Source organism: Dromaius novaehollandiae, chromosome W (assembly GCF_036370855.1).
Source record: "Dromaius novaehollandiae isolate bDroNov1 chromosome W, bDroNov1.hap1, whole genome shotgun sequence".
NCBI classification, from domain to species: Eukaryota; Metazoa; Chordata; class Aves; order Casuariiformes; family Dromaiidae; genus Dromaius; species Dromaius novaehollandiae.
Genome location: NC_088130.1, coordinates 24,626,508 through 24,641,214, shown reverse-complemented (window position 1 = coordinate 24,641,214; position 14,707 = coordinate 24,626,508).

Below are 14,707 nucleotides of genomic sequence, written 5' to 3'. Positions count from 1 at the left end.
TATTCCCTGATGCGGGGGTGTTTTGCCCCAACTTGTGAAGGGAATGCCACTCTTCCTGTAACTGCTGTGGGAGACAGCTTGCCTTGTCTGTTGCTGCCAGGTGGCCCCGTGGTGGGGTCGTGCCATGGGATGGCTCTGCTGAAGCTTGGGACGGTGCCGCCTGCCCCACTGTGCATGCAGAGCACCGACCTCTTTGCCCCGTGCCTGACTTCTCTGAGCTCAGCAAAGGGACCTGTATAGAGCTAGTTGAGGGATGCCAAAGTCTGTATGACTTTTCACTCTATAACCCAGTTTGCATTTTGATGTAGGGCTAAAGGCATGGACTGAAGGCTCTTTCAGTGTGGCTTCATAAGTGAGCAGGGTGGTTCTTGCTCTAAAGATAGCAGTACTGAAGCTCTTCCCAAACTTGGCTTGGGTTACAGCTGAGACACCCTTATGTTCATTCTTTCAATGGGGAAAAATGAGTTGGAAGTAGCCAAATGTATATAATGTTTTTCTTTCCTTTCCCTGCCCCCCTTCCCTCCCAACCTTACATTCTTTTGCGTTGTTCAAGTTCCCTAGTGTTTTATAGGCGAATTCAGAAGTCTGGTGCTCTGGAAACAATTGTTATGTCAGCTGACATTAGCACAGCAAGCACTTTAACTATTTTTCCAACATATCCATCAAGTACGATGGCCAAAACATTAATTCTCATTACTCTTCAACAAAGTCTCTCATTTTCCTCTAATTCTGTCACCAGGCTGCCTTTATGCAGTCTTGCTTTACAAATATATCAAGTCATTTAACTGAAAGGACTTTGGGAAGCTTTTTTTAGGGACTTTGTGCACATACATTTGTAAATGTGCTAGGTCATTTATGACACAAATTTGAGCTCTTCGTGTCCTAAACTAATAAAATCCACGTATGCATCAAATCAGCTGAACAATATAAAATCCTGTATCATTACTACTAGCTTGTAAACTAAGGATTACACTCTGGGATCATCAGAAAATACACAGGAAAAAAACAGAGGGAACGCAGCTGTTGAAACCTGGATGAAGACTTCCTTGCTGCCTGGTAGCATAGGCTCGTGCGTACAATTGTGAAAGATACATCAGCCAGTTTCAGAATTCTCTGTTCTAAATTTTTGCTATGGACATTGTTCAAGACAGCACAAAGAAAAAGTTGGTGGAATATTAGTTTGTTTTAGTCCTAGCTGTAATGAAGCAGTTACAGACAAAAGTGACTTAATACTGGAGATGGGCCTTCCTAGTGTTTGAGAGCTCTGCTGTTTGGAGCAATGGTGATGTTGTAGATAAACTGGTCTAAGGCCATACGGCATGTAGAAATCCATCCACTGATAAATATTAAGTGTCCACGGTAGGAGAGCAGAGTTTCTTGATAATATCTCAGATACTCTTATAACAATTGATAAAAATGGATAAATGTTGCCATTTTAGAACCGTGGTCAGAGCAAAGGTATTAAGCAGAGTCTATGCCTAATTTTTAAATGAAGCATCCATGTAGCTCCATTGTACTCACAAAGCTGCATTTTTACCTTCAAATATCACATTAGAAATGTGTGTAAGAAGTACAGTTAAAGGAAATTGGACACTGGAACATGTCATTGGATTTGTTTAAAGAGAAGAATCATGCCAGATTAACTCCAATGTCCTGTCTTTGCGCACTGAAGATTTATAAAACAAACTCCCACCAACATTAACAGAGGTTACTATAGGTAACTGGCCTTGTAAATCAAGAATAGAATAGACCCTATAATGCATCATATTTTGAGGTATTTATCACTTCACTAAGGCAGACAGGATTTGAGCATGTAAATCCTAATAATGGTAATAGTAATTCTACATTCCTGTGCTTGCATACCAGTGAGAATACACCACCAGTTATGCGGCAGGCTTTCTGTTTCACCCCCCTCATGCTGCCCCAGCACTTTGCAGATTGAGGGCTACGAAGCACTTTCCAGCGATCCACAGGGACCAGCACAAATGGGACAAAGCAGTACTCCAAATTGCATTGCCTTTTTCACTACTACTGCAAGCACACTTCTAATTTTGTATGTCTCTTGATCTGTTTGCTATTTTCTCTAGATTTCTTCCCCGCTCTACAGCACTTTCTTTCCGAAGGAGCATGTACATTCAGGTTATTCTCAATTCAATCCCATATCGTGATAGAAAAAATAATGCACACAAACCACAGCTGAACCTATAGTCAAAAACTTCAAAACATTTGAAGTAGGAGAAAATAAATGATTCTGGGGTGAACAACGTGTTAAAGTCTCCAGTTCTGCTAATATGTTCCAGAAATGCCCAATGACTTTAAGAATACATTGCAACCTTCAGATAATCGTTAATGTGTGTAAGTGTTTTGCAGGAAAAAAGACATTTTGTGTTATCTGCAAAAAGCCCTCTTGAGTAAGACTCCATATCTCCAGGTATTTCTTTTAAAGGGGAACAGTTTAATAAGAATAACAAAGCTAGAAACCAAGAACATTAACTTTCACTTTGCCTAGCTACATGCTAGTACTCTTGCTGTAATTATAACACAGAGGTCATTCCAAAGGAATTACCAGCCTTCAAATGATATGAGACAATTATTCTCCAGGGAGTCGGACAAATTTGTAAGACAAATACAGTTGAAATTTCAGACATCAATCTCTTTTTTACCATAGCATGGGAACAAGGGAGCTGTGAAATGTAATTTTACCCTAAGGCCCAACAAATGATCGCATTAAAATGATTTAAAAAAAGAAGGAAAAGGAAAAAAGACTTTACATGCGATTATATCTTAGAAGTGAATGTAGTGTTAGATTTTGTAAGGCTTCCTATGAATAATAGTATTTAACAGAATCTGTAAAAAATACTTCACAGATGTAGATATTATTCGCTAGTCATGGCCTATATGCAGGCCAAATAGCTAGTCATTAGAGAGGGAATCAAGCGTCAAGATACACGCCAGTGTGCCTAGCTCCTCAAATTCAGATGTGCTTTTAAGCGGGACAGAGAGCAGCATGTTGTCAGGAGCCAACTCCTGGCATAATATCCTGGCTCCCCAGGTTCAGTTTGAATTTTATTATACCACCTTCAGACTGCTACTTACTGATTTTTGTGGTACTTCTGTGTACTGGGGCATTTCCAGAAATGGCTGTGTTTAACCCTCCCCATTACACCTTGTTCTGAAAGAAGCCAAACTGATTTCATGTATATCTGCAATGGAAAGCTGTGAGGGCCAAGAGCCTTGTTGCTTTGGTCCCAACAACTGTGAGGGAAAACTTCTAGGGTAAAAACTTCCACCCATCTCAAAGGCAGCCCAGAAGGCTTTCGGTAATCTCAGTGCCGCTATGACCCGCAAAGACATGTGTTAACAAAACGCATTTCCTGAGGGTATAGGAGGGGTAATAAAAGCATGAAAGGTGGTAGCTGTGGACCAGCTGCATTTTACTCTTCAGTCAATAAGCTTTTTATCACACCTCTTCGGCTCAGTTTTATAGCAACAGTTCAAGGCCGTGCAATGAGGAAAATTCTCTTTTCACCATTCCTCTCTGCAAGTGGTAGGATCCATCTTGAAAATTAGCTCTCGCCTTGCATGGCATCTGCATGCCCAGGAACACTGTTATGAATATTCATGTGTAGCAAGAGGCAAATCCTCCTGCCTATGCTCACATGCTGTCACTCAGTCTATCTTCGGTGTTTATATAGTGCCAGTCATGCCAGTATTGATTTAAGTGGATTCCTTGCGTGAGTTGAGCAGGATTTAGCCCAGTATGTGTGTTATAGTCAAAGTGGTGAAGTGGAAAATGGATATTAAGGAACTGCTCTTTGGCTAAGATTTGATTTACAGAAACCTATAACAGTCTCATTCTTCAGATAAGTGCATTTCTCCAACTGCTATTACTCAAGAAAACAGGCTCCTTAGAAATCTTTACAGCTGACACATTGCAATGTGACCTTGCACAATTTGGCAATGCAACTCTTCATGTTTTTATTGTATTTAAATAGTACCATTAGTTTTATTCATGTGTGGAAGTTCAACTTGAGCTTCAGCATTATTTCTGCATTACGCATGCATTATGTGCATACGTATCCATGTAGGTAGAGGGTTTTTATGGAGGGAGACTATGCGTGTGTGGAGAGTGTGTGTTCTTGTAGCTGTGCTTTCCAAGGATGGATTCCTGTCCCTGTGACACCTACTGTCAACAGCTGTCTAAATGATCTCATTAGGTATAGCCTGTGCAAATATTTAGGTTTACCTGCTGACTTCCATTGATTGTACAAGAATGTTTCCCAAATGGAAGCTGACAAATTAATGAGAAACGCAAACACATCCTGGTTTAAATGAGAGCAAAACAGAGTAGTGCCTGTCTGATTGATGGGGATGATTGACTGCGGAGAGCTGTGCAAGTGACCTTCTTTGGTACTTAGGGTGAGGAGAGTGGTTGAAATGTCATGTTTCCATTTACCAGACAAAATCATCTCATTCTACCCCACAAAGGGGGTTTCTAAGGTACAGTAACTTTCCCAAGAGATGTAATGAATTGTTAGGAAAAAATAAAATCCCACATGATGAGTGATAGGCATCTTGAAGTGGCCATGTGATGTCTCACTTTGTCCACCTTACTGTGGGAACACTTACAGTGCCCCAGGAAGTTCCCAGAAGTATAAAATATTATGAGTCCCTGAAGCTACATAGTTTCCTAAGTTAGCTTTAAACTAATATGCTGTTGTATTATTAGACAAGCAAAAATGAAGGGAGTAACACAAACCAGTAAAAAAAAATACAAATGTATATACATGTTTTGTATGTACATATATCTTCTATTTGACTTAAGCTACTCTTACATCGCAATGAAGGTGGCATATCTTTCATCATTTGCCTCTTGCCTGCATTTCATCTTAAGGGCACAGGAAGTTCCATTTGCTGAATTTGATGGCCTCCTCTAGCTTGAGAAAAGCACAAAAATAAAAACGAATGTCACTCTATGGTAATGACTGAACACATAGAGATGGCTTAGGAAATATCATGCAAAGTTCAGAGCTGATAAAACAAAACTATATGAAGATTTCTATATATTAAAAAAAAACCCTCCCAGTTCTCTTGCCTCTGACAAGCAAATCACAAGTTTTAAATCAAATACTGTGTTATGCTCCTTTACTGTCCTGATTAAGAGGGATAGCTTGCTATAGGTGCAGAGGAAGTCTTTGCTCCTTATTCTTTTCCTCATTATACGATTTAGGAGAATCTTGAAGTAATATACTTATCACTTTTGTTGTATGTGTTCCTATTTCTTTATGGCCATTAGGCACCTTGAATTGTTTCCCATCCTTTTTACCTTATTCATATGAAATACTCACTTTGTCATGAGCCTGATAGGAAAAAAAAATCACCTCAAAGCTCTAAATTATTGGAAATGACAGTCTTACAAGAGTCAGAATTACATATGTCCATAAAGGCTTCAAAATATGACTGAAAGCATAATAGTTTAAAAGTGAATGATTTTATTTCCTTTCTGATGGGAGGAAAAAGAGAAAAACTGCATAGAACCATTGAAACGCTGTTTTCATTGTAAATCAGTAGAAATACAAGAACTGCTGAACTCGGATCAAAAGTGTATATATATAACCCATAGTCAGCCCAACAGTTTAATATTCAAAACTTAGCTTCCAGTTTTGGAAGTTTAAGATCAAGCCAAAATACCTCACCAATAAAAGCCTGGAGCTCAAATCCAGGGTTGAATTATAGTGCCCAGAAGGTTTATGGCAGTGTTTAGCAGAAAGTATTTGCAAATGGAGTTAGAAAAATTTTCTGCCCCTTGCTGGCTGTTTCAGGATCTGGACCTGTGAAAAGAGCTGAAGCGCTCTCCTCTGGTTATCCTGACACAGCTATATAGGCTCTCCACGTGCACAAACAGGAGACGTAGTGTCCAAACAGTCACCCTCAAATTAAACACCAGTGTCTTTTTGGAAGATGTACTTTCATCAGTGCAAGCTGATTTTAACCAAAGAAGCTACTACGCTGCTGGATGAAAAGCGAAGCCCTCTAATACACAAAGAGTCGGACAACATGAGCTAATGGGCCATACTTGACTCAAAGACTCCACCAATACCTGTGTATTTCTTTAATGCTTTTTTCTGTTTATCAGATGTGCTGTCAACTGGCACAGTTCTATGTGAAAGAGAAACAAACCACAAACAGATTTTTGCCTTGAGCAGAGCAGATTTGTATTTGATTTCTCAGCTTTGTTCTTGTATCTGATATCCATTTGAAAGAATTTCATGGGACCTGCAGGAATTGCACTAATCAATGGGCAGTAAATTTGTGGTTTTAAACAGCCTTGTTGTCCCCATACTCAATGCAGTCATCACTTATGTCAGGACTTGCACAGAAATGGTTTTGGCAGTGCTTCTGTTTCAGGAAAATCCGGGAAGTAGGTCGCTATTGTTAAATGGGTAGTCCCTGTTTGTTTCGGAGCAGAACAGAAATAAAGATGCTCAGCAGGATAAGCAGCTCCTAGAGGTCTTGGGGAAACACATTTGCATCCTATTTAGATGGATTTCTTTCTATTGCCTCACTCAGAGGGAATAGAGGCAACGGCTTTTTAGTGAAATTAATCATGTTTGGCGTCTAACAGCATCTACTGATTTGCGACCATCTACTGATTTGCTTTTGGGTTTTGCTACTCAGAATCTTATTCAGATTTGTGATCTCTCTTTATGTTCACTAACTTATGCATTTCATTTAAAAAGGGGGGAAATATACTCTTCCAAACCTACTCCTGTCCTCCAATGAAAGTCCTGAACTCAGCGCTGTATTGAGCATGTGTAAGAGCATATTCACAGGGCTGTGAAAATGAATGAACAATAGAGACCTTCTTACAAGTGGCTGCAGTACCTTCTGGACAAAAGGCTCAGGAGAGTCTCTGAAGTGGTGGCAAAGCGCAGATAGAGGATTTTCTGTGAGAATTCTTTAAATACCTCTAGGGACTCTCCAAAATCATTCACTTGAGTCCCTTTGGCTGTGAGGCCTATCGTATCATGTGTGACCCACTCCAAATCTTTTGCCCTGAGGCGAAGAGGAAGGACAAGGCCAGGCTCAGGGTGGTGAAATGGGGAAAGGACCCCTCTAGGAGCGGGCCTGAGTGTTCATGGAGCTATGGGGATGGGGCTAAGGGGCCAGGGACACGCCTCGCCAGCATGAAGCTGCTTGGCAATATGCAATCCTGAGGGTAGCAGTGAATGTCTTGCCATCCCAGGTTCCCACCAACACCTCAGAGCCCCAGGAGACTGCAATGTTAGCAGTACTTTATGCCTTGCTTTCTAGGGATAGGTTTCATGGTCCTTAATGCTTAAAGGCCCTAGTGAAAGTACACATCAACCCACAGAGTTATCTATCCAGAATCTGAGGATAACGGAGGTATAGTTGCATGGTAGTCTCTGTATTTATACAGTTGCTTAGAATAATCATCAAATGCAAAGTGAATTCCCAACTAAAATCAATAGAACTTTGATAATTTATGGCAATGGAGGATGTAGCACTGGGTGTTTTGCAAGTTGCTACTGCAACTTGCCTTAGGCTGTTAGATTCATTATAGATGGTCATGAAATTAATTCACAGAAGGAATTACTACTTACGGTGTATTTTCCACCTCTGCTTTTTGTTCTGCTAGTCCTATTTAGCACCCGTTTGTTTCCCAAAGGTGAGGTCTCTAGGACCCAATTTAATAGGAGAGAACCTTGCTGTACTGACAGTGCAATAGGATTTCTATTTTTTTCTTGCTGCAAAATAGGGTATTGCACTGATGAAAGGCAGCAGCTGGTCAGCTGTGCAAAACAAAGTCCTCTCTGTATCCTTGGACCAGTACAGGGAGAGGTGCTGCAAGCAGTCTTACAACACCCTGCTGGCATGACTAACCAGGCTCCAAAAGAACCATTTTGTAGGGCAAGACATCCATTTCCAAACCTATCCTTCCTTCATTCCTTTCCTGAAAACCTCTGCATGGCATAAAACCAGCAAGGAGAGTGTAAGGTATAGACATTTGTATTTCATGAGCTTGATTAAGACAATCTACCTGGTAGATAATACCTAGGATCTGGCATTGTCATTTTGGCCTGAGAGATATAAAACATTCAATATTGTATTTCTTGCTTAGTTTGGTGAGCAAAATAGGTTCTGTAAGTGATGTGGTTTTTACTCTGTGTTGCTGAAGTATATTGGGCTTTTCCCATTGCCCACAGTCTAAAAGGCACCTTCTAGGAAGTGAAAGAAGAGGCTGGGAGGAAGAGATGTCGGCCCTCTAGCTATAGACCTGACCCCGACTACTTCTATAGTCCTAGAAAAAGTCATTTAACTGGCTGACCTCCACTTCTCCATTATAAAATGCTAACCCTCCACTAACCCTGGGCAGTGCTGCAAAGATGAACTGTGCAATGTCAGTGTTAAACAACGGTAAGGAGCTGTGGAAACCGGATGTCCATCAGAGCCATACTGCAAAGTGACCTGTGGCTCATCATTGCAGCAATTGCTGTGGAGACACCTGCATCGGTGCATCCCTCACTTTGTCCGCACGGCGCTCGGCCTCCCTGTGGCAACAGGACACTCCCCTGCTCCAAATTTTTGTTAAGGAGAAGATAAAAAGCAATCAGAACTACTCGCTTCCCTTCCCTTGCATCTAGTTCCTTGCCAAAGCGGAAAAACTCAAGATGAGAGCAGCCTTCTGAATGAGTAATCGACACTGAGCCGCATCAGACAATCTCTTAAAGCCGAAACCTTTTAGCCTAATGAAGAATAAATGAGACTGCCCCAGTAACACTCCATATGTTTAAAGCCAGCTGTGCACTTAAGTGCTTTTCTGAATAAAGGGTCTTAAGGAGCTGATAGCGGTTAAAAGAACCACTTGCTGATCACAAGCATATTCTGCAAATGCAGTCTACTTGAAAAAAGACATGTCTGATGTTAAATGAAAGTTAGGTTTAAACTTCAAACATGGGCTGATTGGCTGCTGACTGTTTTGTGCTGAAAACTATATTGCATGTTTACCTGTAACATTTTTTGTAATCGATTCTTTTTTAAAGGTATTTCCCACTCCCCCACCTCATTTCTTCGCTCTGATTAACAATCATAGCATGATCTCATCAGGCCTAGACAAGTATTGATGGGCCATAGTATCATGAGGCTAATAAAGAGTGTTATTCAGTATTTCCTGGTGACACATTAAAAACTCCCTCACGAAAGACGCAGGAGACAGAATATGATAGAAAAGCCATTCTGGTAACAGTAGGGTATTGCAGGGTGTGTATAGCCAGGCGCGAATGCGTTATTTGGCGCTCTGGAGCCAGGCTGGTGGCATGGGCGTGCGTGGCAGGGGAGGTGGAGGAGGCGCCGGCAACGTGGGACACCAGGGACCTGCATTCTGCGAACAGAGCAGCTGCTCTGGGGAGATGGGGTCGGGCAGGACCTCGGAGGAAAAACACATCGGCTGGGTGCATGCTCTGAACGCCGCTTGGCACCCGAAGCACAGCCCCTGGCATCGGCGGACTGTGACTGCCGTGGGTTAGGGGACAGTGTGGTGGTGCTCGGCCTCTGAATTGTGGCTGCTGTTTTGTTTTTCTCCATTACCTCCACGTTGCCACATTAAATGCAAAGACAGTATTGGAGTATAATATCCTATCTTGGCTGTGTGAGTCCTTTCCTTTCAAAAGGACCGCTGGAGACATGCTGCAGGGAATTATTGTAAAGAGGAGGGGATTTGGCTGAACCAATACTGGCCTACGTGTCAAAGAAATGAGTTTTGGAGGCTATGTTAGCCAGGGCACGTACCCCCGCGGTGCCAGAAGTGTCTGCTTGATCTTTCTGCTGAAACTGGGTGTGGAGAAGTGACTGCACACTTGGCCAATGGCCCCACGTGCCTCTTTGAGGTGATGAAGGCAGGAGCCTGAGCGGTGGAACTGCCGCCCTGGAACCTTCTGGAACCCTCCGGAGCCTTCTGGAACCTGCTGTCTTCCTCTCCCCCCCCCCCAGCTTGGTGCCCACCTCTGCCCCCCGCCGGGGCACAAAACCTTCCCTCCAGCTTGTTTTAAGTTAATCAAAGTAGAAGTTGGAGGAGGCCAGGCAGGGGCAGGCTCAGGGCGCCTTGCGGCTGAGCGAGTGTCTTTGTCTGCTGCCCGCTCTCGCACGGCACCGCTCAGCGTGGCACAGCCGCGTGCTGCCTCGCAGTGTGCGCCAGGTAACCTGGTGCCTTTCTCGTTTGCTTTGTTCATTCATGACTGAATTTACTGTTTCTTAATTAAAAAAAAAAAATCCTGAAATTCTCATTGTTGGGGACAAAAAGGCAGAGGAGAGTCCTAAGGTTAATAACACTGGGGCTTGCAGGGGCCTCTCTTTTAATGGAAAAAGGGGGGGGGGGAAATCCAACAAAAAGTGCAGCAAACAAAGAAAATCCCTTTTCTGTCTATCAAGCCTTCTTTCCCCAACCTCTGCGAATACTTCAGCTCCTGCACAGTCTCTGAATATAAACTTTGCTCGACACACTCAGGGTAATCTTTTCACATCATAAAACTTATAATCCTCCTAAAGTGGTTTCTTAGGGTTTGAGGTATGATGCACTTATCAAATAACTGAAACAAATAAATCAGCTTATTTAGGCTGTGGTCGGTGCGCGCGTATCTCTGTGCACGGAGGGAGGAAGCCAGAGCCATACCGGCATTTGTATACATTAGCAACAAAGCTGTCTGTGACAAGCTGTCCTCTGCATAACTAAATATTTAGTTGCGTATCGTAAGTAACTTCTTAAGTGATTAAAACGGGAGGGTGGTGTTCACCCACACTGGGCTGAGCGCGGCAGCCGTGCGCTGCGCCGAGGGCACTCTTCGGCGCAGCGGCACGAGCGCAAAAGCAGAGGTTACTGATGGCCGCGTGCCGCAGGGCTTGGTGCCTCGCGGTGGCGCTGGGCCTCTCAGGGACAAAATAGGTGTCCCCGAAGGCCCTGGCCCCTCGGTGGTGGCTGCCCGCCGTGCCTCAGGCGCTCTGCGCAGCTGCCGTTGTCGGAGGAGTCCCCTCTCCGCCGGGAAACTGGCTCCAGCCAGCGCCCACGTGGTTTGCCTTGCATATTTGTACGGTGTTCAAGTTTGCAAACATTTGTTGCTAGCTTTTATTGGTGTTAGAGCAAGGGTTATTTTTAACTGGGCCTGTATTTATGGATTCCCACAGCTGCATATTTTTGCGTGTGCAAAATTAAACTAATAGGGTAATTTTGTATTTAAGAATTATTTTTCCATTCACTATAAACACATTGTTTACAAGCTCAGACCCCGTTAGCTTGTAAAGATTAACTTTAAGCAACAAAGAGCTAGCAGTGCTGTCCTGAATTTGCTCTCTGAATCTTTTTCTGCATGTACGATAAGTCTTCCTTCACTGTTCGAATTCCATCAGGAGCAAATTTCAGGGCTCACTTAAAAAGTTGGGGCTGCTTGGAGATATATATAGACTGATAGATGGATAGGTACATACATAGAGATTTTTTTTTCAATAGAGTATCTTGAATTTGCTATTTTATCCGGAGAAGAAAAGAAGGATACAAACCTTAGGGATGTTGTGTCAGATTTTGAATGTGGGTGCCCTCCTCCTCTCTGGTCCTGTCGTCTTCCCACCAGGCTTCAGCGTTACGGCTCTCAACGCCTAGGCTTTTATCCTCTGGAAAATATGGCAGCAATAGTTTGCTTACCCTGATAGGGAAACTTAAGAAGCAAGCAGAACTATTTTCAAGAAGATGAATAGCACTTCTATTTCAATATACGACTTGCACAGGCAAGGAGCTGACCCTCGCCTACCACAAAAGACGCAGGATGCTCCCAATGGCTCCTGCTGCGCTGCTGGGCCAGCCTGGGAAGCGGTGCCTGACCCTCCCGCCGCGTCGCGGGCAAGACGCAGGCTGAGATGCTGTCCCCACGGGATGCTTCAGCAGGCATGACCGAAACACAGCACTCCCTCTGCCTTTCAGAGGCGTAAATAAAACCAAAACCCAAAGGCCACACCTGCAATATGGCTTTGGCCACAAAAATGTCCCAAGTTACTTGGCTTGCTCTGGTTTTGGCAGCTTGGGCAGATGCTTAAAATGTTGCTTCTGCAAAGTGCTCCTAGAGGATTTTGCTGCCTGCATCTGGGAGAACAGCGCAGAGAAGATGGTAGCATTGTCATATTCTTTTCTAGAATATATTGGGTTAATAAGAGAATTAAAGCTCAAATAAATATTCATCAGAAAGTAATTTCAGTCTGTCATGGAAATAATCTACGTTTATAAGTTATCTAAAGTAAAGTGAGCCTTACTAGCCTCCAGCAGCTCTGAAACCATTATGAATTATTGAATAAGTCATCTTTTTTATCGTTATTGACATAATAAATATATTTGCTTGAAAATATCCGGAGCTGCATAGGCACAGAAGTATTTATGTGTCTGTGCTCTTGATAGCACTGTTTTAAAGGGGTGCTGTCATTTGCTGAGGAAAAGGGGAGATGGAGAAAAGGTGTTTTACCTCTTGTGTTTTTAATAGCAGATACAGCGCTTCAGTCAGCTTCATCTCTGTAGGCCCTTCTATTTATGGGCCACAAAGTGAAATCTAAAAAAAAATCAAGGGGCAAACAGTGTGGCTGGTTTTTGTTCTTTTTTTTTTTTATATGGGTAATTCTTGGACCGCTAATAGATTTGCAGTCCTGCAAACTAAAAATAATAATGCTTTTGGTAATACAGAACACTTAGGCTTTAAGCTGCCACTAGATCAGCTTGGGAAGTCATAAAAAATTAGAGCGCTCAGGGCCTGAACATATTGTTGAAGGGAGAGGAGATTTGTTGGGCAGTGTTGAAAATTGTGCCACACAGCAGCTGGGGAGCTGGAAGGCCCCTGAAACCTCGGCAGAGGCTGCCGCTGCCGAACACAGATTTTTCCCAAGCATTTGCTGGGATCTCCTGTGTCATAGCTTGTGATTCTGCAAAGAAAGAGCAACCCAAATAACATTTAGGCGAAAATACAGTGGCAGAAAGCACCGTGCGCGAGCATGGTGGCATGCACAGGCTATGTCTCAGTGCCTTTGTGCCATGCATGGTGGATGGCGCAGCTGGGGCCTGTAAACCAGTGGGTGGCTGGCTGGGCACATTAGGCTTCTTTTTTTTTGCCTGTCTCTTTAGGCAGTAAATACATAATCAGTGGCCATTTCCCATGTTAGGAAAAAAAAAATAACAATTGCAAATTTTGAATTTGCAGAAGCACTTGTTATTACCCAGAGTAGAAGGCAGCATATTTTTAAGAGTGCTTCTTGCTGGAATGTAAGGCCAGATGAAGATTTAGCCTGGTTCTTTAGTTTAAGTCTGGTGGAGCAACATGTCATACCTCAGACAATGACAACAAATCAGCCTTTATTCAAGTGTGAAAATTAAGGCATAAATTGCTGGCTGCTTAGCTCTCAAAACAATGTCATGTTACAAGAAATGTGATATTTTGAGGAGAAACAGGAAAGAATTTATCAAAGTTTTTGTTATTATTGCATTATCCTCCTGCTTGATCTACTAGCTATAGATACTTGGTGTCTGCTTAAGTGCTTTCCATTCTTCCCATAAGCAAATTCTGGTCGAAGACTATATATCATTTTACTCTTGATCACTGCTAGTCTCAGTACCTCATTACAGCAGAGCACTTTTTGAAACTGAGCTATAGCCCAGATAAATGATTGTATAAAGTTTTAAATAAACATACAACATTTATGTTATGTTGTTTCACAGGGATGATTTATAGTCATTTTCTTCTTCCAGTCCTGAGCTCTGGACATAAAAGACACTGAGCTCTCTGCTGTTTATCCAAGCTAAATCCTCTGTTTGTTCTGCATAAGCGTTCTTGATTCTTTAATATATTGCAGGCTTTAGCTTCAGGTTTATTCCCTCTGGGATGGTGGAATTAGATACATTAACTGACAAAGATAAGGTACGGACATTGTAGCTCAATAGCCATTAAAATAGATACTATGATAACAAAAATGGAGCTAGAAAAGGGAGTTGAAATTGTGACATTTTAAAAACATGTATTTATGGAACCAAAATTAATATATGCAGAATTCTAAAAATTTCCACAGGGAAGCCAGTAAATGACACTGGGATTTTGTTTGGTTGTTTTTTTGCTCCATATAGATAAGAGAATCAGAAATAAAAAATACTGTGAGACAGGAGTTCCAGGTTACTTGTTGCCTATCCCACATCCCCCAAACCAATTTTGTTTCTTCTTATTACATTACTCAATCTGGATGCCCATCCATTGAAATATTGCTCTATACAACAGAAGAAAATTAAGAAAAAGTCTATAAGATAAAGAAAGTCTTTCTGCTTTGAAGAAAACCTTGATAGTCTGTTAGCTACGTTCCATCATGCATCAGCATATTTATATATACATATATTAATTTGTACTACATATGGATAGTCTGTTTACTTCATGCTTCTATTCTTCATAGTAGATCTTGATCCTCTGTTAAAAAGCAAACACCTCTGAATGGCTGTTTTCTCCTCTTTTGCTGGGTTAAACAGAACAAATTTTGAGCTAAACCTACTAAAAGTTGCTTTGTATTTCATTTGATTCAGTTTTCCTTCTTAAAATTTTGTGTAAAAACACAGTGCCAGTATTTAAAGACCTAATGCTTGACATTGACATAGAAGAAAGATTTTAAGAATTATAGTCAT